The 24,597-nt window shown below is 42.6% G+C and overlaps 1 protein-coding gene across 1 annotated transcript in view; it reads right to left on the reverse strand.

The window, feature by feature from the left end:
- CACNA2D1 (calcium voltage-gated channel auxiliary subunit alpha2delta 1) overlaps positions 1-24,597 on the reverse strand; it is a 578,231-nt gene that overhangs the window by 340,324 nt on the left and 213,310 nt on the right. The window lies entirely within an intron of this gene.

The raw sequence follows: 24,597 nt of genomic DNA on the forward strand, positions 1-24,597 counted from the left end.
ACTCCTGATGCCCCTCCCCTGACATCAACACACTGTACCTCCCCACCTCTACATCAATGCATAGCACTGACCTCACCTCTCTCCCTCCCCCAATACCTCAACAGCTACCCCCCTCTTTTAATAGGGATTCCTGGTGGTTTAGTGGGAGCACAAGCAATATTCAGTTGTTGCATTATCATGTGGCTCTGGGAGTAAAACAGTAGCCTTGACCCCTAGCAGTAAGGAGTCAAGGAGGAGGTTATGGACTGCCATGTTGATGTGTGTATGTGGATGGTGGGGTAGGAACTGAAATGCTGGTATAGGTGCAGGTGACAGTGGATGGAGGTGCTGGAATCATCAGCCTTTGAACCTACCCCTGCAAGTTGGCAGTTGTGCATGCCTTGGGGTAAGTGCAAGGCAACGGTTTTGGCCTCCACATGTACTCCCCTTGCAAAAGAAGAAACACGCATATAGCCCCTAATTCTAGAGACTTGTGTGCATAATTTTACATTTAGCATGCAAAGTTGTGAGCACAAGTTATACAATAATGTCAGTTGTGAGCATAATGTAACACCGTAATCACCTGCATTACCGATTAGCTATAATTGGACCTAATTGGCAGTAATTAGCAGTTACGCATATAACTGTCATTAGATGACATTCTATAAATCCAAAGTGCACAGATGCAAAGGCATGTGGGCCTGGGAGGGACACGGGTTGGTCAGAGACGTACCTAGCACTTACTCATGAGGGTTATTGAATGCTAGCAATTACACATCTAATGCCAGCCATTAAGCCACCACAGACTTAAACTAGGATTCCATAACACCAACCCCCCCATATTCAAAGCTATTTAACCAGTCTGACATGGTCGCTGACCAGTTAAATAGCGTATCAGTGCCTAACTGCTAATGTTCAGTGGGAGATAACCGTTAGCACCTAGTCCATAACCAGCTGTATTGCGTGACTTATCCGGTTAGGCACCGATAGTCAGTGTCTAACTGGATAAGTTTAGCGGTCAAATAAAAAGCTGGCCTATCACCTACCCCTCACAAAACACCACAAAACACAATACAAAGGTTATACATTTTGCAAGGAACAATAGTCATCCAATGGAGCCCATATCTTCCGAAATTCCGGAATGCAACCTCGCTTAACAGCAGCAACTTATTCGTATTTAATCCCAGTCCACCAAGCATTCATGGACAAAATGGAGCTGTCCTTCCACTGTATAGCCAATCCCATTAGCACATCAAATAACCAGGCCCTACTTCCTTGCAACAGACAGGGAAGGGCTGAAGATCTCAGAGCAACCAGCCTATATCAAAGCTCATGTTGAAGTGAAATACATCTTGGATTCTTGCCCAGACCATATCCCACAAACCCAACACAGAACTCCACCTATACAACATATGGGAAAAGGTACCCACTTTTTCTCTGCAAGTCCAGAACAAATTAGACTCACCTCTAGTCAGTCTCGAAATCTTATAAGGCATCCGTAAGCACCAGATGCCACATAAAAAAGAAACTGGGTCAAAGAAGCAGATAATGTCGGCCTACAGACAGGTACCCAATCTGCAAAGCGCCTGTGCTGCATTAACGCACTGCAGTTACACCAGGTCTACGGCTGGCGTAACTGTACATGAACACTGGGGGCCCCTGATACCAGGTTACATCAGTATTTCATCAACAGAATTGGGGTCCCTAGTTACCGATATAGAATCCTCAGGGCTGGATGCACCCACTTCTACAATGTTCCCCACAATCCTTAAAGCAGAGTTTCCAAAACTGTGGGTCACAAAACCCATGTGGGCTCTCCATAGGTATGTTATTATTCTGCACCTTGGTGGGGGTGGGGGGTACCAATGTTCCTTCTAAGTGAAACTCATACATTTTAGGAAAGTCGCTCAGAAATTTTACATGGCTGCTCACACACACAAAAAATGTGCTATATATAGAAATGCATTGCTAAAACTGGTGCTCAAAATTCAGTGCTTTTTAAAAACTTGTTGCTCACATGAACAAAAATTTGCACGCACCAGGCCACTCCACAGAGGAAACATTTGGGGTTACACAATTTTATTTGGCCACAATTATGGGGTTACAGGCACAAAAGATTGGGAAGCACTACCTTAAAGGTAAGTTTTAAACACTGCTTTCTGAATAGAGGCACAAAAAAGTTTACATATTGATTACAGATTTAATGGAATGATTGAAACGTCTCACTTATTCAATCTGCAGCTTCCAGCAGGAAATGTGGAACAGAAAGCCAGAAGCTCTGATTTGTATTGCTACACAAAGGCACTGAAAAAATTCTTCCATATTTTTAGCTGCTTCTATAAGGTTATCAACAACAAAAGAAGTTCACATCATCTGTCAGTATCTGAAGTGTCACTTCTAAAGGTCTCATCCCGAGATTCATGAGCCTATATTGCAAATGTGAGGAAAAAGCTGTCGGATGCATTCTCTGGAAAGATACCCAAAGAAGCTTTATCTCATCAGGAAAAGATCAGCTCCCAAGAAGCTCCAATTCATCTCCTCCCTTTCTCTGCTGTCAAATTTTTCATCTCCCTCCACCTGAAAAGAACTCTGCTGCTTGATAAGAACCCCCACCGAAGCAGGAGTATTGTACCGGGCACAATGAGTGCAAGTCTCCAGTGTTTTCTCTAGAAGAGTAGTTCATCTCGAAAATGAAGTCTGAAGACCCCTTGATAGATTGGGCTATTCTTAAATGTAGACTCCAAAAGGTCATTAGCAAACTTTTCAAGAGTCACGTAGCACTATATCTTAGGAGATTCATAGCTCAGCAGTCTCGTGGAACTGGTCTGTAGTTGTCATTTGTACTTAATGTGAAGTTTCTCAAGTATGCTTTAAAACGACATTATTTTACACGGCAATTCTAAACATAAGAAATAACAGCAACTAAAATCGAGGTATGTCTCTTCTTCTTAGATCAGAGGTCTTCGATGTTTTTCAAGAGGGGGCCGATTTGTCAAAAAAAGTTCAGAACTACCATCAGAGTGGCAGACACCCTGTCCACTTCCACTATCCTGTCTCCACCCCCCCCCCCCCATCTCCTTCACAAACTTGATCTCCCCCCACCCCTTCCAGTTTTTAATCTGTCTGGAGGCTTCTTTGCGGTGACACCTTTTGAAAAACTCTTCTATTTCCTTCTACCAGCACGGGTGGCAAAACTATTTTTTTTTCATGTTCAATTTTTTGTTATTAATATGTTTTCACCAAGTACAGAGAAGAGTTAATGTTAGGAAATGAATAACAGGGTATTCAGACTCTTCTTATTGGATTTTGCTCGCAACTTTCTCAATAGTTGCTCAAAATCAGCTACATTCAGGTATAGTAGATATTTCCCCATCCCTGCGGGGCTCACAATCTAATGCCCGTGTGGCAATGCTGACACAACCAATTTAAAGTGTTTGGGTCGTGTTCGCATTACCGCAGTGTCAGCTGGTACTGCTCCTTAGTAAAAGGGGGGGGGAGGTAAGTTTGTGCCTGTGGCAATGGAGGGTTAAGGGCTCCTTTTACCAAGCTGCAGCAAAAGGGGGCCAGCACTGGCATTGGCGCATATTTTACACGCACGCCGAGGCCCCCTTTTACCGCAGCTGCTAAAAGGGAAGGTCTTGATTTCTTACAGGAAATGGCCGGGCGGCAAGTAGAGCACTTGCCAAGCGGCCACTTCATGAGGGGGGGGGGGGGAGTCCTTACAGCCACCCATCGAGGTGGCGGTAAGGACTCTTGTGTTAAACCAGCAGTAACAGGGCAGTGCCAATTACCGCTGAGTACTCTCTGGCACTACAAAAATACATACATTTTTGTAGCACCGGAAATGATGGTGCGCTAGGGGTGGGAAGTACCACTGGGCTGTTGCGACAGCCAGGCAATACGTCCTGTATAGCGAGCGGTAAGCCTGCGTTGGGCTTACCGCCACTTAGTAAAAGGAGGCCTAAGTGACTTGTGCAAGATCACAAGGAGCAGCAGTGGGATTTGAACTGGGCTTCCCTGGATGTCAAGTCTAAAAGGCCAGAGGGAGGCTGCCTGAACTTACTCCTGTTTTTTAGCTAGAAGGAATGCAGCTAGTGCAGGGAATTTGAGGAGGTAAATGAAAGCTCCCTAACTAGGAAAGCGAGTAAATCTTTCAAAATAAAGATGGAGAGGAATGCGACAACAGAATTGATCGGCAGGCTGTTGTGCGTTTCAATACTTGCAAAGCATTTCCAATTTGAAAACTCACTAAACAACAACATCTAACATCTACTTCGACAAGAACAGACATTCAGAAATGTCCAAAGCTGGGGTTATTTCACCATGCCAGGAGCATCAAGCCTCAAAGTCAGAGCCCAATGCCCCCGAGCCAGAGACTGAAGGGCCAGTGCCATTCCCTCCATTTCTCCCCCCACCCCCTCCAAATGCATCCCACATCTCTGATCAAACCCCCCTCTCTCCATCAAGTGGCAAACATAACCATTTTTGAACCTTGTTTTCGGTTTCAAAAATTGCCTTTTTCTAGACGTTTTGTGCTCAATGCCTTTTTCTTTTGGGACTATTTTAGAAAAAAAAAATCCAAGAGAAAAACGCCCAAAAACCAATCATCATTCTTAGTAGACTGGCCACACAGACATCCTAGAAGAGCAGTAGGGTAGTCTAGGGGGGCTATGCAGTGGGCTTCACATAAAAAGTTCCAGGTACACATCTCACCATAGCCCCCTTATAATGTGTGGTGAGCCCTCCAGGAACAGAGAAAACCTATGTGGCCACCACTGTCACCCCTACCTAAGACCAGCCCCGCACTGAAATATGTACCTCTTCTTATTCCCGAAGGGTTCAGGAAAAAGTAAAGGAAGCTATTTTGCACTCCCAACAATACAGAGAAAAGTAAAGTCGTATCAAGGTAAATAATTAGAAAAAAAAATAATAAGTAACATCTCTTCCTTGGACTACCAAAAGAAGAGAGGTGGCTGGAATATTAAGAGATAATTCAAAAGGGAAAAATACAATAAAAAAAAGGCTTAACAGGATTATATACACACATTGTTAAATTACTCGGTTTCCAGGTGTCAGAACCTCAGTGGAGATTTTCTTTAGGTCTCAACTGTTCAGGAGCAGAACCCCCCCCCCCCCAAACCACTTAACCCCTAAATAGTGGAACTAACATTTACATGGGTAGGAAAACAAACATAATGCTTCTCGCTTCTTAACGTCCTCTCTCATTGACAGAAAAATCTTTCATCTTTCCTGTGTTGACCATGTCACATCTGGAAAAAATTCAGATCCGTTGACCACAAAATTGTATTGACAGTATCAAAAGTAAAGTCTCATAATAGCATTTAAATCCTGCTCAAAAACTAATGAGACCAAGCATATTTTCAAAGCACTTAGCCTTCCATAGGTTTCTATGGAACTTTGGAAGGCTAAGTGCTTTGGAAATAAGTGTCTATCTTGCCTTCAAGTCAGACTCTTCCAAAATAGTAGTCAAACCTTTAGCCTTATAATCTTTCCTTGATTGTTCAAAAGTTCCAGGTATTCCCTCTGATCTATTGGGAGTATCAGGCACGTAATATATCCTATTAAGTGGAGGAATAGATTCTATAGGCAACTTGAAGTTCAATTTTATTATACCACATATACACATACAATATGTCTAAATGCTATACAAAATTAATAATCCAAAGTTTTAAAAAAAGGGAGGAGGGTGATATAAACTGGACAGTGGAGGACAAAATAAACAACTGGAGCATAACGAGAAGGTAAAGCTTTACAGTTCCAGCAAAGAAAAGCAGTAGTGGTGTAAGAGAAAATCCAAAGCACAGAGGAAATTACACTATTGTGAGCAAACTGGAACCAGACTCAAATAGGGAAGACCAGACTAGAGTTGCTTCAATGTCTCTAGCTTTGGGGGATCCAAACATAGAAGTTTTGATCCATAAACTCTCAGTAAACCGCTGGTTTGGTTCAAAAATATGTTTTGATGTTATTGGTTGAATTCTTTAGATGTAGAAGAGAAGAGTAGCAAAAAGACAAAGTTAAATACTGTCCATAAGGGCCTCATGGAAAGAAAGAAGGAGACTCTTATCCTTGCCACTCACTTGGATGCATGGATTTTCTCTTGTCAGGCTGAAATGGAGTGGTGATGGCTCTGGTACTTCAGTTGCTCCAGTCACTGTCCAGCTGACCCAGTCCTCAAATATTGTCTGCTCTTCATTAGCACCTCAAAGGAATACCCAAAATCATTGTAGCCTGAGTTCTGGAGAAAACCCCAGAAATAATGTCACCAGACTGTTTGGCGCCCTGAATTCAAGAAATGCATCTTGATTTATGTCAAAGACATTTCTATGGTTTGTCAAGTCAATCGCCCACTGAAATGTTATCAGAACACCAGACATTGCCAGTAGGAAACTTGACCCTTCTCTTAGCCTTTTAAGACTAATTTGACTTTCATCTCCTCTTCTATCAATTCACTGAACATTTGAGGGTTCCTGAGCAAGCATCACTTTCAAGAAGACAAATTTCTGCTTCTTCAGTGATCCCTGAGAAACACAGTTAAAACACGCAGGTTGTACGGTCAAACTTTGTAATTGCTCGTAGGTGACAGACTTGGCAGTTGCCAATAGGATAAATTATAAGCTTATAAATAAACTTTTTGCTTTTATTATAGTTATATGTTCTTATGGTACACGCATATATTTGGAGTCTGTAAATAAATAATAAACATCCAGAGTGCATAATATAATTTTACTTGCATGTCTCTATTCTACCATCCCTAGTGGCGATTGTATCACGCCTACACTCCTACACTGATCTCAAGACTTTCAGAATCTGTGGAAACTCTGATAGTATTAGGGGAGAATTTGCTGACTCTCTTAGCCAACATTTTATCTGGAAATCTTGGCAGTCAAGTTTGAAAAATTCTTATAAGCCAGTTGATAGGAAGGATAAAAGTATCCCTCTTCCATTCTAATTCACTTTTGCTATTCACATGGGCAATGAATTGTTTTGGAATCTCTCAACTTCTCTCCATACCATTATTCTTTCTAAATAAATGGAATAATATAAAATGGAACAGAGGAAGACTCTTTTGGGATCTTGCCAGGTACTTGTGACCTGGATTGGCCACTGTTGGAAACAGGATGCTGGGCATGATGGACCTTTGGTCTGTCCCAGTATGGCAATACTTATGTACCATAAATTTTGCCACTCTTTTATGCTTCAGCACTGTAATTACACTACTCTTCCCTTAATCCAGCGTTTACCAATCTTTCCGCAGCTGCAATCTCTAATCATGCGGCTGTAGAAAGTGAGCAGCCCCAGACAGTACAGGACAATGTCGTCCTATTTCGCAGCCACCAGGCCGTGATGCTAAATGTAGTTCTTTTGACCCCTCTCGAGGTCTCAGCCCACACTTTGGGAAGCTCCACTTAATCTGATAGCAACCATTTCTGAAATCCTTAATCCTACTGGATTACTCCAAACCCAACCTTTGAGTAACAGATTTAAGCAATACAGATTCATATGTGCTGCTTTTGAGCAAAAGGTGTTTAATTAGGAAACCTAACACTTCTCTACATCTGATAATATAATCACCACCTTCAGTAGCTCAAAGAGGATAATCAAGCAGCATTAGCCAATCTCATATATCCTCGCAGCTTTTTCTCCAGCTTCTGGGGTTGCTTTGTTTTGTTAGCCTTTCACCAGAACAGTAGCATAAAGCATGTAGGATTAACAATAATGAACTCCAAATTATCATTTGCTTCTATAGGTATAACTGTTTTACTGTGAAACCAATTTTCAGCAGGCTGAGATCTGACAACAAAAATGAAAAAGAATTAAAAAAAAAAGGAGCTTGTGTCTATATCAAAGGAAGGAGGCTTTGGTGATAAATGAATGTCAACATGAGGGCTTCAGCACTCATGTTCCCTCATACAGACGCATTTGGAAAAGAACAAAATACCATCTACTGATATAATTGTGTTCTTAGAGCTCCATAAATGCTTGTGTTTTAAGTTGACTTTAAAGCTGTGTAATACATATTTCAAGAATAAAGTAAGGTTTAGTAAAGCTTGGAAATTAGTTTCAGCATGTTTGTATTTTTAATCTCTTACATATGACTTAATTATGTGTGTTATCTTTCTAGGCCACCAAGAACTTTTTTGGATTGTGTAGGTTAGAAAATGATGAAAATAAATAAATAGTAATATTTTTTAAAAATATTAATTAATTATTTAAACATTAAAGATATTCACTGCCCGATATTTAGTGCTATTTAACTGGTCAGAATGGATTCCGTCCAGTTAAATAGCACTTAACCGGCTATCTGCCGATATTCAGCGGGGGATAACCAACGCTCCTCTACTGAATATCCGTGGTTAGCGGCTGGTGGATAACCAGTTAAATCATGCAATATAATCAGCTATCCGTCGAGTTTAAAACCAGGCGGTCATATTTGGCCGTGTCAAACCCTGGTATATCTTTGACTGGTTTAAATAACTACCTACTATCTATGTCTGAATATCGACATAGCTGGTTATCTTCAAACCGCCCCCCCCCCCTCCAGATATTCAATGCTGGTCACCGGAAATGGCCCAGCATTTAATATCCAGGTTCAGCACGGACTGCAGGAGAAACTCAACAATCTCCCGTTGTCTGAATATCGGGGCCTCAATCTCCAAATCCCTGAAACTATTTTACTTCTATCAAACTAGATGAAACCTTTTGGGGGTGAGAGTGGAGTAGAAGTAGAAAGAAACTGCATGATTTTCTAGAACTTTTTACATTATAGACTTTAAAATGAAGCAAAGACTAGATCAGAAACTCTACCTTTCTGAAAACTACTGTGCAAAATTGCATCTTCCGGCATTTTAGAGAGATACTACTCCAACAGTGTTAGAGTTTCATGCCACAAGCCAATCAACTATATTTTTCAGCACACTTACTGCAGAATAGAGAATCCTCAACCCTGATCCCTGAAGCACTGAGCTGAACAAAACTCAACAATGAATTGGGTCTATAGGGTAAAATCGGACTGATAAACTGAAGCGTCTTAGACATAAGTATAAATATATATGATGACACATCCTAGGCCACAGGATGATTTTTTATGAGCAACTAGGCAGAGAAGGTGTCCATCTATTAAATAAGGGATGATGTGTCTTCTGGAGCAGACTGGCTAACCTTCTGAGAAATACAGAGGCACCCATCTGTCGATCAGACATGATGTCCAAGGAGGTGTACAGTTTGCATGGTAACAAGATTTGAGACATTACAGAAAACTTGTCAAGACTTCTCAGTCCTACCAACCATTATCTCATGCTGTTCATCCATGTTGGCACAAATGATACCGTTAAGTATCCCACCAAATGTATCAAAAGTTGCTTCATGACTCTGGGAGAGTGTTTGAAGCAGAAAGGTGCATGGGTGGTGTTCTCATCGATCCTCCCTGTCGAGGGTGAAGGCCAAACCAGAGATGCTTGCATCTTGGAGATAAATGCATGTCTATGCCAATGGTGTCATCAAGAGCATTTTGACTTCCTAGACCACGGGATGGTGTCCATCTATCAAAGAAGGAATGAAGTGTCTTCCGCAGCAGGCTGGCTAACCTACTGAAGAAGGCTTTAAACTAAATTCATTGGGAAAGGGTGAACAAAGCCCTCAGGTAATTAAAATCCCTCAGGCAAGTAAAACACTTAATATCTTTACAGAAATAATAAAAGGGCAATATCTGGAGAGCTTTCTAGTAAGAAGAACAAGGTTCTGGACCTATAGGTTGTGATGGAAGAGGTTGACATGGATTTAGTGTCAGTCCCAGAGATGTGATTCAAGAAGACTGGGATATCGTTATGAAACAGTACAGAGAAGGTTCAAAGTAAAAAAACAAGGTCCAACAAACAACAAAAAGCACCAAGAACCTTCAGAAACGGGACACAGTTCCTTTAATTGGTGAAATCAATATTCCAATATAGACCCGACATGGGCTGTGTTTTGGCGCCTGCGTCAGGGGTCAATAGCGATCTATAAAAATGAATATTGTGACCAAACTTCTTCTTTACAAATTAAGAAGATTGTAAAATGCTTGGTGAGAGTCACTTAGCATAGTAGGAACAGACTGTCCCTTCTTTCCTTAGTTAAGGAGCAAACCAGGATATCGTTATACCTAGGGTTACCATATGGCTCCAGAAAAAAAGAGGACAGATTGAGGCAGTCCGGATTTTACTTCCATTGAAAGCAATGGAAATAAAATCCAGACTGGCTCAATCTGTCCTCCATTTTCTGGAGCTATATGGTAACCCTAGTTATACCAGGCTATACTTTTTTCAGGAAAGACAGGGTAGGGAAAAAGGGTGGATGAGTGACAGAATTGCTAGACTTAAAGGGTAAGGAAGAGGCACTGTGGTTTAATCTGAAGAGCAAAGACAATGGGCCCAATATTCAGACCATGGGATGTAGCCTGGCTCACTCCCATGGTCAGTCCTTATAGTCAATGCTGACCCATTTCTAGTGACCGGTGTTGAATATCCAGGTGTTTTTTGGACAGTTTAAATTTAACCAACAAAGCCAATATTCACCACTGACTGGTTAAATTTAACCGGCCTATTCCAGGTATTTCGGCAGTCTAATTTGTTCGCTAAACTTATCCAGCGATGCGCTAAATAATCGGCAGATAGCCAGTTATATCGCGCAATATAACCAGCTATCTGCCAAGCACTAGGCCAGCTATCTCCCACTAAATATTGCAATTAACCAGCCAGGAGCCAATCCTGGCCAGTTATATGGTTAAGCTTTGGAGGATGTGGTAACGGCAGTTAGTGTATCTGGGTTTAAAAATGGTTTGAACAAGTTCCTGGAGGAAAAGTCCATAGTCTGCAGTGGCTGAGACAGACATGGGATTTGTAGCATGGAATGTTGGTACTATTTGGGTTTCTGCCAGGTACTTGTGGCCTGGATTGGCCACTGTTGCAAACAGGATAATGGGCTAGATGGACCATTGGTCTGAATCAGTATGGCTATTCTTGTGTTCTTATTTTGTTAAATTGTTCTAAAAACCTTTCTGGGTGATAAGATTTTGGTTTATATGAAAAACTAAGGCATTTAGAGGGTAGTTTTATATAACAGGGCAAATAGGTGCCTGCTTAGTCATTATTTTATCATAGGCACCCAAGTGTCTCTATAGCATACCAATGTAAGTGGCAGAAATTGCAACCACCTTACAGGCACCGAGAGTTCCATCTCCTCTTGAGGAGTGTAAATGTCCAAACCTAGATTACTCATGTATGCAGAACTATGCACACAGAGTTTTGTATATTATAATCTATGTACACACTTGCAAACTCCACCTACACTCTGCCTCTGCCCACGCCTACCAGCCAAGTATTCACCCTCATGTCAAGGCATGTAGCTTTACAAATGTTGAAGAGGCCATTACACATGTGAAGACGACTATGGGCTCATTTTCAAAAGAGACAAACATCTAAAAAGTGACATAAATCAGCATTTGGATGTTTTTCTCATAAATATGTCCAAATCTGTATTTTTGAAACTTATTTTTCAGATGTTTTTCTATGCTGTTCATCTGCAGTACATCCAAATCTCAAGGGGGCATGTTATGGGTGGGATATGGGTATTCCTAAGACGTGGATGTTTTTCAGCCATAACGGAACAAAACAAAACCATCCAGAACTAAAACTAAGATGTTTTGAGCTAGATTGGTTTGTAGAACAAATAAGGCACAAAAAGGTGCCCTAAAATAACCAGATGATCGCTGGAGGGAATCAGGAGTGACACTCTAATACCTCCCCATTGGTCACCGACCTTCTCCTACTCCCCCCAAAATATGGAAAAAAAAATGACTTACCAGCCTCTATGACAGCCTCAGATGTTATAGCCAAGTCTATTAGAGCAGCATGCAGGTCCCTGGATTAATGCACTATGCAGTTGGCGACTCAGGTCCCTATCTCCCTCTACCTGTCACACTTGTGGCGAAAACTGTGAGCCCTCCAAAACTCAACAGAAACCCAAGGTACCCACATATAGGTGCCCCCTTCACCCATAAGAGCTATTGTAGTGGTGTACAGTTGGGGGTAGTGGGTGTTGGGTGGGTTTTGGAGGACTCAGCAGACACGATAAAGGAGCAACAGTGAGGGGTGTACCTGGGAACATTTACTTGAAGTCCACTGTAGTGCCCCCTAGAGGGCCCCATTGCTCTCCTAGGATATCTGGGGACCAGTCTGCTAAAAATGCTGGCCCCTCCTACATTTTCTGTGTTTTTAACTTGTCCGTTTTTTTTCTTTCAAAAATGGCCTAAAAAGATAAATGCACAAAGCATAAAACCTTGTTTGAAATGGTATTTTTGAAAAAAAGATTTCCTTTTTTTTCAAAAATTGATATATTTTCTCTTCGTAATTTGCATGTTTAGTGCAAAACGTCCATAGTGCGACTTAGACGCACTATCAAAACTGCCCCGCCATGTAAAATTTACTTATTTATTGCATTTGTATCCCACATTTCCCCACCTATTTGCAGGCTCAATGTGGCTTACAACATTACATCATGTCAAACGTCATTCAAGAGTAGATACACAATTAATTACATACAGCACAAGTGTAACATAGTGGATACCTTCATATTGTCAAGGAATATCATCAGACATTTGCCCACAATTCTAAAAGTAAGAATACTGAAAGCAAATTTTTCTGTGGAATGTTATAAGAATTAATTCTTCTAATGAAGCTGCATTAGAATTTGATTCTGTCTGCTGCTCTCCTATACCCTTCCAGTTTGCCTGGCCTGGCAGCTCTTTTCCCCCCTGGCAGGAGTAGGGTTGAGGTTGAGCTCTGGAAGCTCTTCCTCCTTCCCCTGGCAAGAATGATAGGTAATGTGTCATTATTTTGATACACTGCTTTTTTTGGTACAAGCAGTAGGGTTGAGGATGGGCTCTGGATGCTCTTCCTCTTCCCCTGGCATAAGTAGGGTTGAGGTTGGTCTTTAGAAGCTCTACCTCTTCCCCTTAGTAGGAGTAGGGTTGAGTTTGGGCTCTGGAAGTTCTATCCACATGGCAGGAGTAGGGTTAAGGTTGGACTCTGGAAGCTCTTCCTTTTCCCCTTGGTAGGAGTAGGGTTGATTGTGCTCTGGAAGCTCTTCTTCCCACTGGCAGGAGTAGGGTTGAAGTTGGGCTTTGGAAGCTCTTCCTCTTCCCCCCGTTAGGAGTAGGGTTGATTGTGCTCTGGAAGCTCTTCTTCCCACTGGCAGGAGTAGGGTTGAAGTTGGGCTTTGGAAGCTCTTCTTCTTCCCCCTGTTAGGAGTAGAATTGAGATTGGGCTCTGAAAGCTCTTGCTCTTCCCCCTGCTAGCAATAGGGTTGATATTGGGCTCTGGAAGCTCTTCCGCTTCCCTCTGGCAGCAGTAGGTTTGTGGTTGAGCTCTGGAAGCTCTTCCTCTTTCCTCTGGTAGGAGTAGGGTTGAGTTTGGGCTCTGGAAGCTCTACCCACATGGCAAGAATAGGGTTAAGGTTGGACTCTGGAAGCTCTTCCTTTTCCCCTTGGTAGAAGTAGCATTGATTGTGCTCTGGAAGCTCTTCTTCTTCCCACTGGCAGGAGTAGGGTAGAAGTTGGACTTTGCAAGCTCTTCCTCTTCCCCCTGCTAGCAATAGGGTTGATATTGGGCTCTGGAAGCTCTTCCGCTTCCTCCTGGCAGGAGTAGGTTTGTGGTTGAGCTCCAGAAGCTCTTCCTCTTCCCTCTGGTAGGAGTAGGGTTGAAGTTGGAGGCTGAACAAGTGAAGTAAGGAAACCAAAGGAAAAATGAGGTTGCAGGGGTAAACTAGAAGAAAGGGGAAGGAAACTGGGATGAAGGGGATCCCGATTTTTCTTTACCCTTTTCTCTCAGTTTTATCCTTGCAACTCTTGTTCATCTTTGTTCCCCAGCGTCATCCCTTCATTCTTTCCTTCTGCCTCTCCTCTGTCTCTCTCCCCCAGCCTCAACAGTGCAAGAAGAATCCATTAAAAAGTATTAGACTGGTTGAACTGGGAGAGCCATTGTCCATCCCTGGAGATGAACTATGGGGAAACAGATTTACTTTTTGGAATCTGCCAGGTACTTGTGACTCAGACTGGCCACTGTCAGAGACAGGATGATGCACACGCTGGACCTCGGTCTGGCTCCTTTGTATTTTAAAATCCGCTGGGTTTGTATGGACTCAAAAATACATGTCCATATTCCTAGTTAGGTTCACTACTGAAAATATCACCCTTAATGGTCATCGGGTATCTGCCTACGTCAGGTGTTGATTATTCCAGCTGTGGTGGTAGGAATCATGTTCATATGAATGCTGCATAATCCAAAGCTGACAATACTGTTCATATATTGTTTTTAAACCTTCCTTCTCCTGTCATGGATTTTTGGGTCACTATCCAGCTTATAATCGAAAGACAAAAACGCCTATATTGCGACCTAAATCGGGAGATAGGCGTTTATCTCCCAAAAACGAATAACGCGGTATAATCGAAAGCCGAACTTGGACGTTTTCAACTGCACTCCATCGCGGAAGCGTACAAAGTTGACGGGGGCATGTCGGAGGCGTGGTGAAGGCGGGACTGGGGCGTGGTTATCACCCGAACAGAGATGGGCGCCTTTCGCCGATAATTGAAAAAAAAGTATGCGTTTGTAGCTAGAATTTAGGGCACTTTTCCTGGACCCTGTTTTTTCACGAATAAGGCCCCAAAAAGTGCCCTAAATGACCAGATTACCACCAGAGGGAATCGGGGATGACCTCCCCTGACTCCCCCAGTGGTCACTAACCCCCTCCCACCACAAAAAATGATGTTTCACAACTTTTTATTTTCACCCTCAAATGTCATACCCACCTCCCTGGCAACAGTATGCAGGTCCCTGGAGCAGTTGTTAGGGGGTGCAGTGGACTTCAGGCAGGTGGACCCAGGCCCATCCCCCCCCCACCTGTTACAATTGTGCTGCTTAATGCTTAGTCGTCCAACCCCCCCCAAACCCACTGTACCCACATGTAGGTGCCCCCCTTCACCCCTTAGGGCTATAGTAATGGTGTAGACTTGTGGGCGGTGGGTTTTGAGGGGGATTTGGGGGGCTCAACACCCAAGGGAAGGGTGCTATGCACCTGGGAGCTCTTTTACCTTTTTTTTTTTGTTTTTGTAAAAGTGCCCCCTAGGGTGCCCGGTTGGTGTCCTGGCATGTGAGGGGGACCAGTGCACTACGACTCCTGGCCCCTCCCACGAACAAATGCCTTGGATTTATTCGTTTTTGAGCTGGGCGCTTTCATTTTCCATTATCACTGAAAAACAAAAACGCCCAGCTCACAAATTGTCGAATAAAACATGGACGTCTATTTTTTTCGAAAATATGGTTCGGTCCGCCCCTTCACGAACCCGTTCTGAGAGATAAACGCCCATGGAGATAGACGTTTTCATTCAATTATGCCCCTCCACCTATTCTAATATAGCCACATAAACACCCACTAGACACGAGAGGAGAAAATGTGCTCCCTATGCATCGGATGCCATGACAAATTTAAATAGATGAAATGAGATGCCACCTTAGGAATGGGACATTATTTTATAGACCTCTGTGACCAGCTCTGGCTTTTTAAATCTCATTACGTACTCCTACTGAGCTTTTTCAATTTAAATAGCCATGAAATATGAAAGGTTACTACTGGTAATTACAGAAAGGTGCAGACAAGTTAATTACAGATAAGTAATAAATAGACAGATGAAACATTTAAGGGCTGATTTTATCAAGCCACGCTAGTGGTTCCCGCACAGCAATGCCGAAGGAGCCCACAGTGAGCGGTCTTTGTCAGCATTAGCGCATCGGGAACCGTTAGTGTAGCTTGATACAAGTGGCCCTAAGGGGGTCTTTTAGTGTTTAGCGAACATGTATATTTTCAGTGCACTTTTCTAAAAGGATCCGTAAGTTCGTCTATAATCAGAAGAGTTGTACTCTCTTTTTTTAATTTTACACGTTAATGAAAAATTAAACAATTTACATAAAGCAAACAAAACTAGAAGATACAGATGGGCCTTTTCTTATCAATTACATATTGAAGAAAAGCTCTCTTTTTTTTTTAATTGTACATTGTATTGCAAAATGCCTCTTAATTACAGCAGTCACAAGTCTCGTAGACAATGGAAAGCTTTTGGAAATGTCATGTCCTTGGGAAGCTTGATACAACTGATCGGCAGATTCAAAGCAGATTCTGTCCTCCCATGGCAGACCTGCCAAAATCAATACATTTAAAATCAAATTCCTTCCTGACATTTGCAACAATTAAACCTCCCAGCTGCTCATGGGTTACTGTCTAGCGTGTGTTAATTATTTCGTCAGAGCTTCCAGTTTCGCACAGCTATCACAATACAGCAGCGGTGCATAGCTAAATCAAATGTAACCATGGGGACTCTGCTGTTTTTATTTCCCTCTGCGCCGAGCCTGAATTATTATTTTCACCCAAATCAAGTTTAGAAAGTGTCTGTGTTGCAGAAGCTGTGTGAGATCCTGACACAGCCCTGTCATTCTCAAGCATAACTCAGAAATCTGAAGGCAGGCCCTCGCTCCTTTCTGGTTAGAGTAGTTTCGTTTTGTGACTTAATTAAGGTGCTGAGTGACAGTTCCAGAGGAGGGAGTACGGGATTTGCTCTTGGTGTGACAGAACATTTTCTTTAAGTATGGGAATGTGGTATATTGAAAAAAAGTGATACTTAACCTATTAAATCAAGCTCTCATACTCTGACTGCTCTCTCTAGTCAGAAATATGTGGGAAATATGCAGAGCGATCATCAAATGCATTTCTAGGCAACAAATATTTATGTAGAATCTGTTCAAGGATATTATAGGGGTTGAACGGGTAGATGTGAAGCGCCTGTTCATGCTTTCCAAAAATACTAGGACTAGGGGGCATGCGATGAAGCTACAATGTAGTAAATTTAAAACTAATTGGAAAAAATTTTCTTCACTCAACATGTAATTAAACTCTGCAATTCGTTGCCAGAGAATGTGGTAAAGGCGGTTAGCTTAGCGGAGTTTAAAAAAGGTTTGGACGGCTTCCTAAAGGAAAAGTCCATAGACCTTTATTGAATGGACCTGGGGAAAATCCACTATTTCTGGGATAAGCAGTATAAAATGTTTTATACTTTTTTGGGATCTTGCCGGGTATTTGTAACCTGGATTGGCCACTGTTGGAAACAGGATGCTGGGCTCAATGGACCTTTGGTCTTTCCCAGTATGGCAATACTTATGTACTTATGTTCAATATTCAAAAACACCGCTGCTGTTGAAAGATAAACGTCTTCTTTATCTACTTTTCATTCTTCCCAATATTCAACGAGTCAATTTAAGCAGGATCACGGAACATACCTGAGAGGAGTCTATCTCAGCACCAGTACGGAGCAAGTTGTGAAAATCCGTATAATAGCACATCCAAAAGCTTCTGGTCTAAGAGTGTATTTATGTTTTAAAGCCTAATCACATGCTTCAATCATAATGGCGTTATTTCCCCCTGCTGTTTCGGCGCTAGGTTTACAGTACTATTTGGAACAGCGTGGGAAAATTGATCTTTGGGGCCTCGTTTATATTTATATTGCATGCATTTATAAAATGATTGCTCCCACTGCACGTTCTGGCAAATACACGCACCCCAAAAGTATACAAAGGAGTTGAATAAAGTACACAGTCCGGTAAAGGTCACTTTATTTGGAGAAGCCCAATCTTGTTGTGTTTCATTTTGGTTGTAAGGCTTCAGTGACAAGCAGCTTCACTACATTTTGACTTGAGATTGTTCTCCTGCAAGGATAAGGATTATTATTGGAACACGTAACTCAGACATAATTTTACTACTTAGAGACTAACTGAATAAGGCTACAGGAGAAGTGTTTATGCCTCTGATGCAGGCGTAAGCAGAAACGTGGCCGTGTCGGGCTTCTCCAAATATACAGACTTTTACCATAATGTGCTGGACTGTGTGTTTTATCCAACTCCTTTGCACATTTAACTACACATACTCTCCTGCGGGTATTTAAAAAAAAAAAAAAAAAAAGAGCTCTGTGTTGGCAGAACCATTTCTAAACTTTGACCAGAATCGATCACTCCCACCCTGGACGCCTCCATCTCTACCTTCTATTTATGTAAACGGTTTTTCACCACTGAGCTTGTTCAATGATTCTCATAATAATTGGTGAGGGGGGGGGGGGGGGGGGGAGACATTTTTCATTAGGGGAGCAATATTTTTAAGGTTGCATATTCTTGTGGAAAAGTGTGCATTCTTCTCAATGAGCTCATGATCTACTGATCATTTTGATTGCTTTGAAAATATTTGTACTCTTTCCTTTTACCTTTATTTATATTAGGGTTATTTATATTAGCCACATCCTTTTCAAGCACATTCTGCTAATATTTCAAGCCTGTCAACTTGTGGCTAGTAATACAGTAAAGGGACTACTAGCCAGCATTGCAGCCTGGACAAGTATGATTGATGTTTATTCTAATCGAGCAAAATAAAACCCCTTAGACTATAAGCTGTTTGTCATACATGTAATCCCCCATTTTATGGAGATCACTAGTGTTTAGCTCTTTGAAGTCACTGAGGGGAGGAGCTGGGAAGTCACTGGGTGGGAGGAAGTTCAGCCCAAGGGGAGTGGTATTGGAATAAGTTGCAGAGCAAATATGTTCATTGGGTTTGAGTGACAGTTTAGGAGGAATGATAGTTGATAGAAAGGATCACTGAGGGGAGCATGAGGTCTTGGTTGCCTGTACCCCCAGCAGGACCCTTGGGAGTATTGGGGGATCCTGGAGTGAAAGAAATAAATGCAGGATGAGTGAAGGAGTAATTGCTGCCCCTCTAAGAGGCAACTGAGAAGGAGACAGAGCTTCAGGTGGATCAAGGGAATCCAGCGTGGAAGCAGAGCAGGGGAAGCCTGTTCAAGGTTGAGGCATGGCCCTGCGATGTGCATCACTGGAAGAAGGGCAGCCTAAAGAGTCTGTGCCTGAAAGTAACATAGTAACATAGTAGATGACGGCAGAAAAAGACCTGCACGGTCCATCCAGTCTGCCCAACAATTTAACTCATATGTGCTACTTTTTGTGTATACCCTACTGTGCTCTTCAGGGCACAGACCGTATAAGCCTGCCCAGCACTATCCCCGCCTCCCAACCACCAGCCCCGCCTCCCACCACCGGCTCTGGCACAGACCGTATAAGTCTGCCCAGCACTATCCCCACCTCCCAACCACCAGCCCCGCCTCCCGCCACCGGCTCTGCTACCCGATCTCGACTAAGTGTTGGATTGGTATCAGGAGTAACAGAAGCAGTCTTGGGTTTATTAATGGCATGACAGGATGAGTAAAGGACAGGAGCCTGTGTAAATATTACAGCCTTGGAATACTCAGTGAACTGGAGTGGCTAAGATTATCATGGATAGTCTTGAGTGAACAATGTACGTAAAGACTTCTGAAGAGTTTACCTGCTGGCTGCAGAAGTTCAAGTAAAGTTATTTCACCTTAAATAAAACTCCCAGAGTGCAGAGTGGTTTTTGATGTGAGAGGACTCCGCTTGATCCCGGACTGAGACGGGACTACCACCAGTAAGTCTCTTTCAAGCTCCCAATACCCCAGATCTCTATTCTGGACCACTGACCCACTCCTATGCTCGACTGCAGGTGAATCGGGACTTGAGTGTGGTGTGTGTGTGTGGTCCTCTGTGATGCAGAGACTGAGAGAGAGAGAGTGGATTAGCCAGGACTTTTTTTGAGGGGGTACTTGGGGGTACTGAGTACCGGCACCTTTTTCGTTGTCTGCTAAAATTGACCCATGAACCCCAAGTTTTAATGAAAGAGCTGAGGCTCTACACACCAATTCTGCCTTGTCATATATTCTGTGACCTGTTGCAGGGGGCTTGGCTATTGTGGGATGAGTCCCTCAGTGATTATCCCACCCCTGAAGAATGGCCTTTTTTACTAGGAAATACGCACTGGGATTATCCTTGAGATCCAGATCGGAAGACTGGAACTGAGCTAGTGGCGAGGCTGGATTATATATTGTTCCTCCATGTTACCATCTTTGCATTCTGTACGTTGAAGATTATAAAGTTTAAACATTTTTGTGTTCATGGTTTCATCCCATCTGAAAATGTATACAGCAGCTAAGAGAGATTTTCTTCCTCCCCTCCTTCATTTTTGTTCTTTTTTGGAAAGTTAGCAATAGAAATTATCTGCTAAAGGTGACATTTTGTCTCATCTCACTGATGAAAAGGCATCACCCATATGAATTTTTAAAAAGTCACATATCAGTATGACATTTCAGTGAAAAATATCCAGTGAACTGAAAGTGGGAGAAGGAGGTGCCCCAGAATAGGCTGTGCTTTAATGGACTCTTTTTTCCCTACTTCTCAATCAGTTAAATCTGCCATAAATTGCATCCTTAAAGTCACCTCTCTTTTCACTGCTATACAGATTGCGTGCAGGGGTGAACTCTGTCATATTGGGATTTAGATGTCCTAAAATTCCCAAGAGAGCAATTCATCATAACACAGCGAGAATAATAGACAGGCCGAGTCGGCTAAACTGGCGACTGACAGTGAATGATATGTGAATTGAAGTCACAGGTTTCATGAGGAGACAGTGGACAATGTATACCAAATACGTCAATCAAACAGAAACCGGGAGAAGATTTATAAATATTAAAGAGTGAAGAAGAAGATTGGTTTGTGCTTCCACTTTCTGAAGAGCTTAAAATTTGCTAAACTGAATGGCCATTTTCCGCTTTCTGGGAACGTAAGTGAAAATTCCTCTCCTTTACACCATGATTAAGATTAATGAATTCTATTAGCTATAGTATATCCTCAGGGATAAGCAGTGGCTTTCCCCAGGTCTACTTTAATAATGGTTTATGGACTTTTCTTCCAGGCATTTGTCCAAATGTTTTTTTTTAACCCAGCTACATTAACTGCTTTTACCACTTCTCCAGCAAAGAGTTGCAGAGCACAGTAGATAGCGGCAGATACAGACCTGCATAGTCTATCCTGTCTGCCTACAAGATAACTCTTAGTGTATATATATAATTGGATGGCATATTCATACTTGATCTTGATCTAATCTTGCTATTTTCAGGACTGTAGAAGTCTGCCCGGCACTGGCTTTACTTCCCAATTATTGGATTTGCTGCTTGAGCACAGCTAAGTTTTGATTCCATTCTCTTTCCTATATGAGCACGCAACTCTGGAATACAATACCACGCAACCTGAAAACAATCTACGAATTAACCGACTTCCGCAAACGATTGAAGACCTATCTCTTTGAGAAAATTTACTGCAAGGATCAAAACACATGAAGCCTATACGCACCAACAGAACTGCATCAATACACTCTCTTTGAACCCTCTTACCCGTACTTACACCACTATTAACACCCCAACATTTAGAATAGTTATACCTAAGGTTCTCCGCCATTATTCTATCACCTTATTTTTTCCCCACTGTACCATTCCAGTGTTTCTACGCCAAACGATGTCTTGACTTGACTCCTCACAATGTTAACCCATAATCGAACTGTTACATATTGCATGTTCATATTCACAATATATATTGTAAGCCACACTGAGCCCGCAAATAGGTGGGAAAATGTGGGATACAAATGCAATAAAATAAATAAAAAATAAAATAGGAATCCTTTGTACTTATCCCACATACTCTTGAATTCCGTTACTGTTTTTGTCTCCACCATCTCCCACGCAAGGGCATTCCAGCCATCCACCACCCTCTCTATGAAAAAGTAATTCCTAACATTACTCTTAAGCAACTCCCCTGTAACCTCAGTTCATATCCCTTCTAGTTCTAGGATTACCCTTCTCTGGAAAAGGTTTTCTTGCATATTAATACCTTTGAAACATTTAAATGTCTGTATCATATCACTCCATCCCTCCTTTCCTCTAGGGCAGTGGCGTACCAAGGGGGAGGCGGTGGGGGCGGTCCGCCCCGGGTGCACGCCGCTGGGGGGTGCCACGGTGCGCGCCTGTCGGCTGCGAGTTCGAATCGCTACACTAAATTCTCTCGTTCGCTGCAGCTCCCTCCCTCTGCCCCGGAACGCCACTCCTCTAGGGTATACTAAGATGAGTGAGCAGCAGAGAGGTGGGAGAGGAGGATATGATAGAGATGTTTCAATACCTCATTGGTGATAATGTGCAGGATGTGAGCCTTTTTCAAATGAAGGAAACCTCTGGAATGAGAGGGGATAAGATGAAGTTAAGCGGAAACAGGCTTAGGACCAATCTGAGGAAATACTCTTTCATGGAAAGGGTGATGGATGCATGGAATGGCCTCCTGGAGGAGGTCATGGAGATGAAGACTGTATCAGAGTTTAAGAAGTTGTGGGACAGACACGTGGGATCTCTTAGGAAAAGGTGGAGTTAGTGGCTATTGAGGATGAGCAGACTGGATGGCCCATATGGCCCTTATCTGCTGTCATGTTTCTATAAGACAGCAGAATTCAGTGAAAAAATATTTCCTTCTACTATGTAACTTCATGGAGTGTCCCTTGGTTTTGTACTTTCGACAGAGTAAACAGACGCTTCACATCTACCAGTTCAACTCCACCTATTATTTTATAGACCTCTATGGGAAAGAGATGCTGAACCTGGGAGAGGTGCTGGCTCTGGGGAGGGAAGGGGGAGAAGCAGTAAAGAATGAAGAGAGGGAAATATTCTGGCCCTAGAAGGGAGGGGGAAGTGGTGCAGGAGAAAGGGAAGAGTGAGGGGAGAAGTTGGGCACGGGAAGGTATAGAGATACAGAGAGGTGATACTGGGCACATGGGGAGATAACCAGAGGGTCTATGCTTGACATGGGAGAGAGGGACACAGAGGTGCAATGTGGACGTGTAGGGGTATAAGGACATAGAAGGGCTATGCTGGACAGAACAAGAATATGAAGAAAGAGAGAGAGGGGATGCTGAACATGGCAGGAAGGTAGGGGTAGGAACACAGGGGAAATGCTGGACAAGGCAGATAAGGATGCAGAGGAGAGAAGAATACCAAATGGTCAGGGAGATCACGACAAGAGAGTTAAAGGAAGACAGGGAAAAGCAGAAACCAGAGAATGGGACCAACACAATTAGAAAAATAAATAACCAGACAAGAGATGTAGAAAAACACATTTTCTTTTTTTATTGATTGATTAAAATCTTTCAGTTTTTGGAAGGCACATCTGGTGTTAGACATGGCTTGGGCCCATGAGAAAAACCTCACTCATCAGCCTTAAATCTCAAGCAAGGCAGTGGCAAATCTCCAGATTCGGGATGGGCCACCTTTAGCAACACTGCATAAAAACATATCCTGAAGCCAGATTGAGGCAGGACCTGCAACTGTTGGCTAAGAATTTGCACTTGAGTTTTATGTGCTGCAAAAGTGTCTTAAAGCTTAGGGAAGAGAGCGATTGCGGGTTTAACTGATAAATTGTGTTTATTTAAAAAGTAAAAGCTCTCTAGTTGTGTTTGAATCCCACTGTCAAACTCCACAGCTCCTACTGATTTACAGGCTTTTAAGCCAATTAAAATAGGAAGGAAGATTGTTACCAGAGGGCATAATTGGGCATTTTAATATGCACGCAATTAACTGTTAGCAAGAGATTAATTCTAGGTTCTTTGCAGTGCATTGAGAAGCAAACAAAAATATTTGCATATAATACACCTCATAAGTTTGCTAAGGGAGCATTTCCTACTTCCTTAGCAAACTTTAAATAACTAAACAATTCACCAATACTACTACTACTAATCATTTCTATAGCGCTACTAGACGTACGCAGCGCTGTACACAAGAAACAGTCCCTGCTCGACAGAGCTTACAATCTAATTAGGACAGACAAACAGGACAAACAAGAGATAAGGGAATATTAAAGTGAGGATGATAAAATAAGGGTTCTGAACAAGTGAACAAGGGTTAGGAGTTAAAAGCAGCATCAAAAAGGTGGGCTTTTAGCTTAGATTTGAAGATGGCCAGAGATGGAGCTTGACGTACTGGCTCAGGAAGTCTATTCCAGGCATATGGTGCAGCAAGATAAAAGGAACGGAGTTTGGAGTTAGCAGTGGAGGAGATGGGTGCAGATAAGAGAGATTTACCCAGTGAACGGAGTTCCCGGGGAGGAATGTAGGGAGAGATGAGAGTGGAGAGGTACTGAGGAGCTGCAGAGTGAATGCACTTCTAGGTCAATAAGAGGAGTTTGAACTGTATGCGGAAATGGATAGGAAGCCAGTGAAGTGACTTGAGGAGAGGGCTAATATGAGCATAACGACACTGGCGGAATATTAGTCGTGCAGCAGAATTTTGAACAGATTGAAGAGGAGAGAGAGAGGCTAAGTGGGAGACCTGTGAGAAGCAAGTTGCAATAGTCTAAGCGAGAGGTGATAAGAGTGTGGATGAGGGTTCTGGTAGTGTGCTCAGAAAGGAAAGGGTGAATTTTGGTGATATTATAGAGAAAGAAATGACAGGTTTTAGCAGTCTGCTGAATATGTGCAGAGAAGGAGAGGGAGGAGTCGAAGATGACCCCAAGGTTACGAGCTGATGAGACAGGATGGATGAGAGTGTTATCCACAGAAATAGAGAATGGGGGAGGA

This window comes from Microcaecilia unicolor, chromosome 10, assembly GCF_901765095.1.
Source record: "Microcaecilia unicolor chromosome 10, aMicUni1.1, whole genome shotgun sequence".
In the NCBI taxonomy this organism is placed as follows: Eukaryota; Metazoa; Chordata; class Amphibia; order Gymnophiona; family Siphonopidae; genus Microcaecilia; species Microcaecilia unicolor.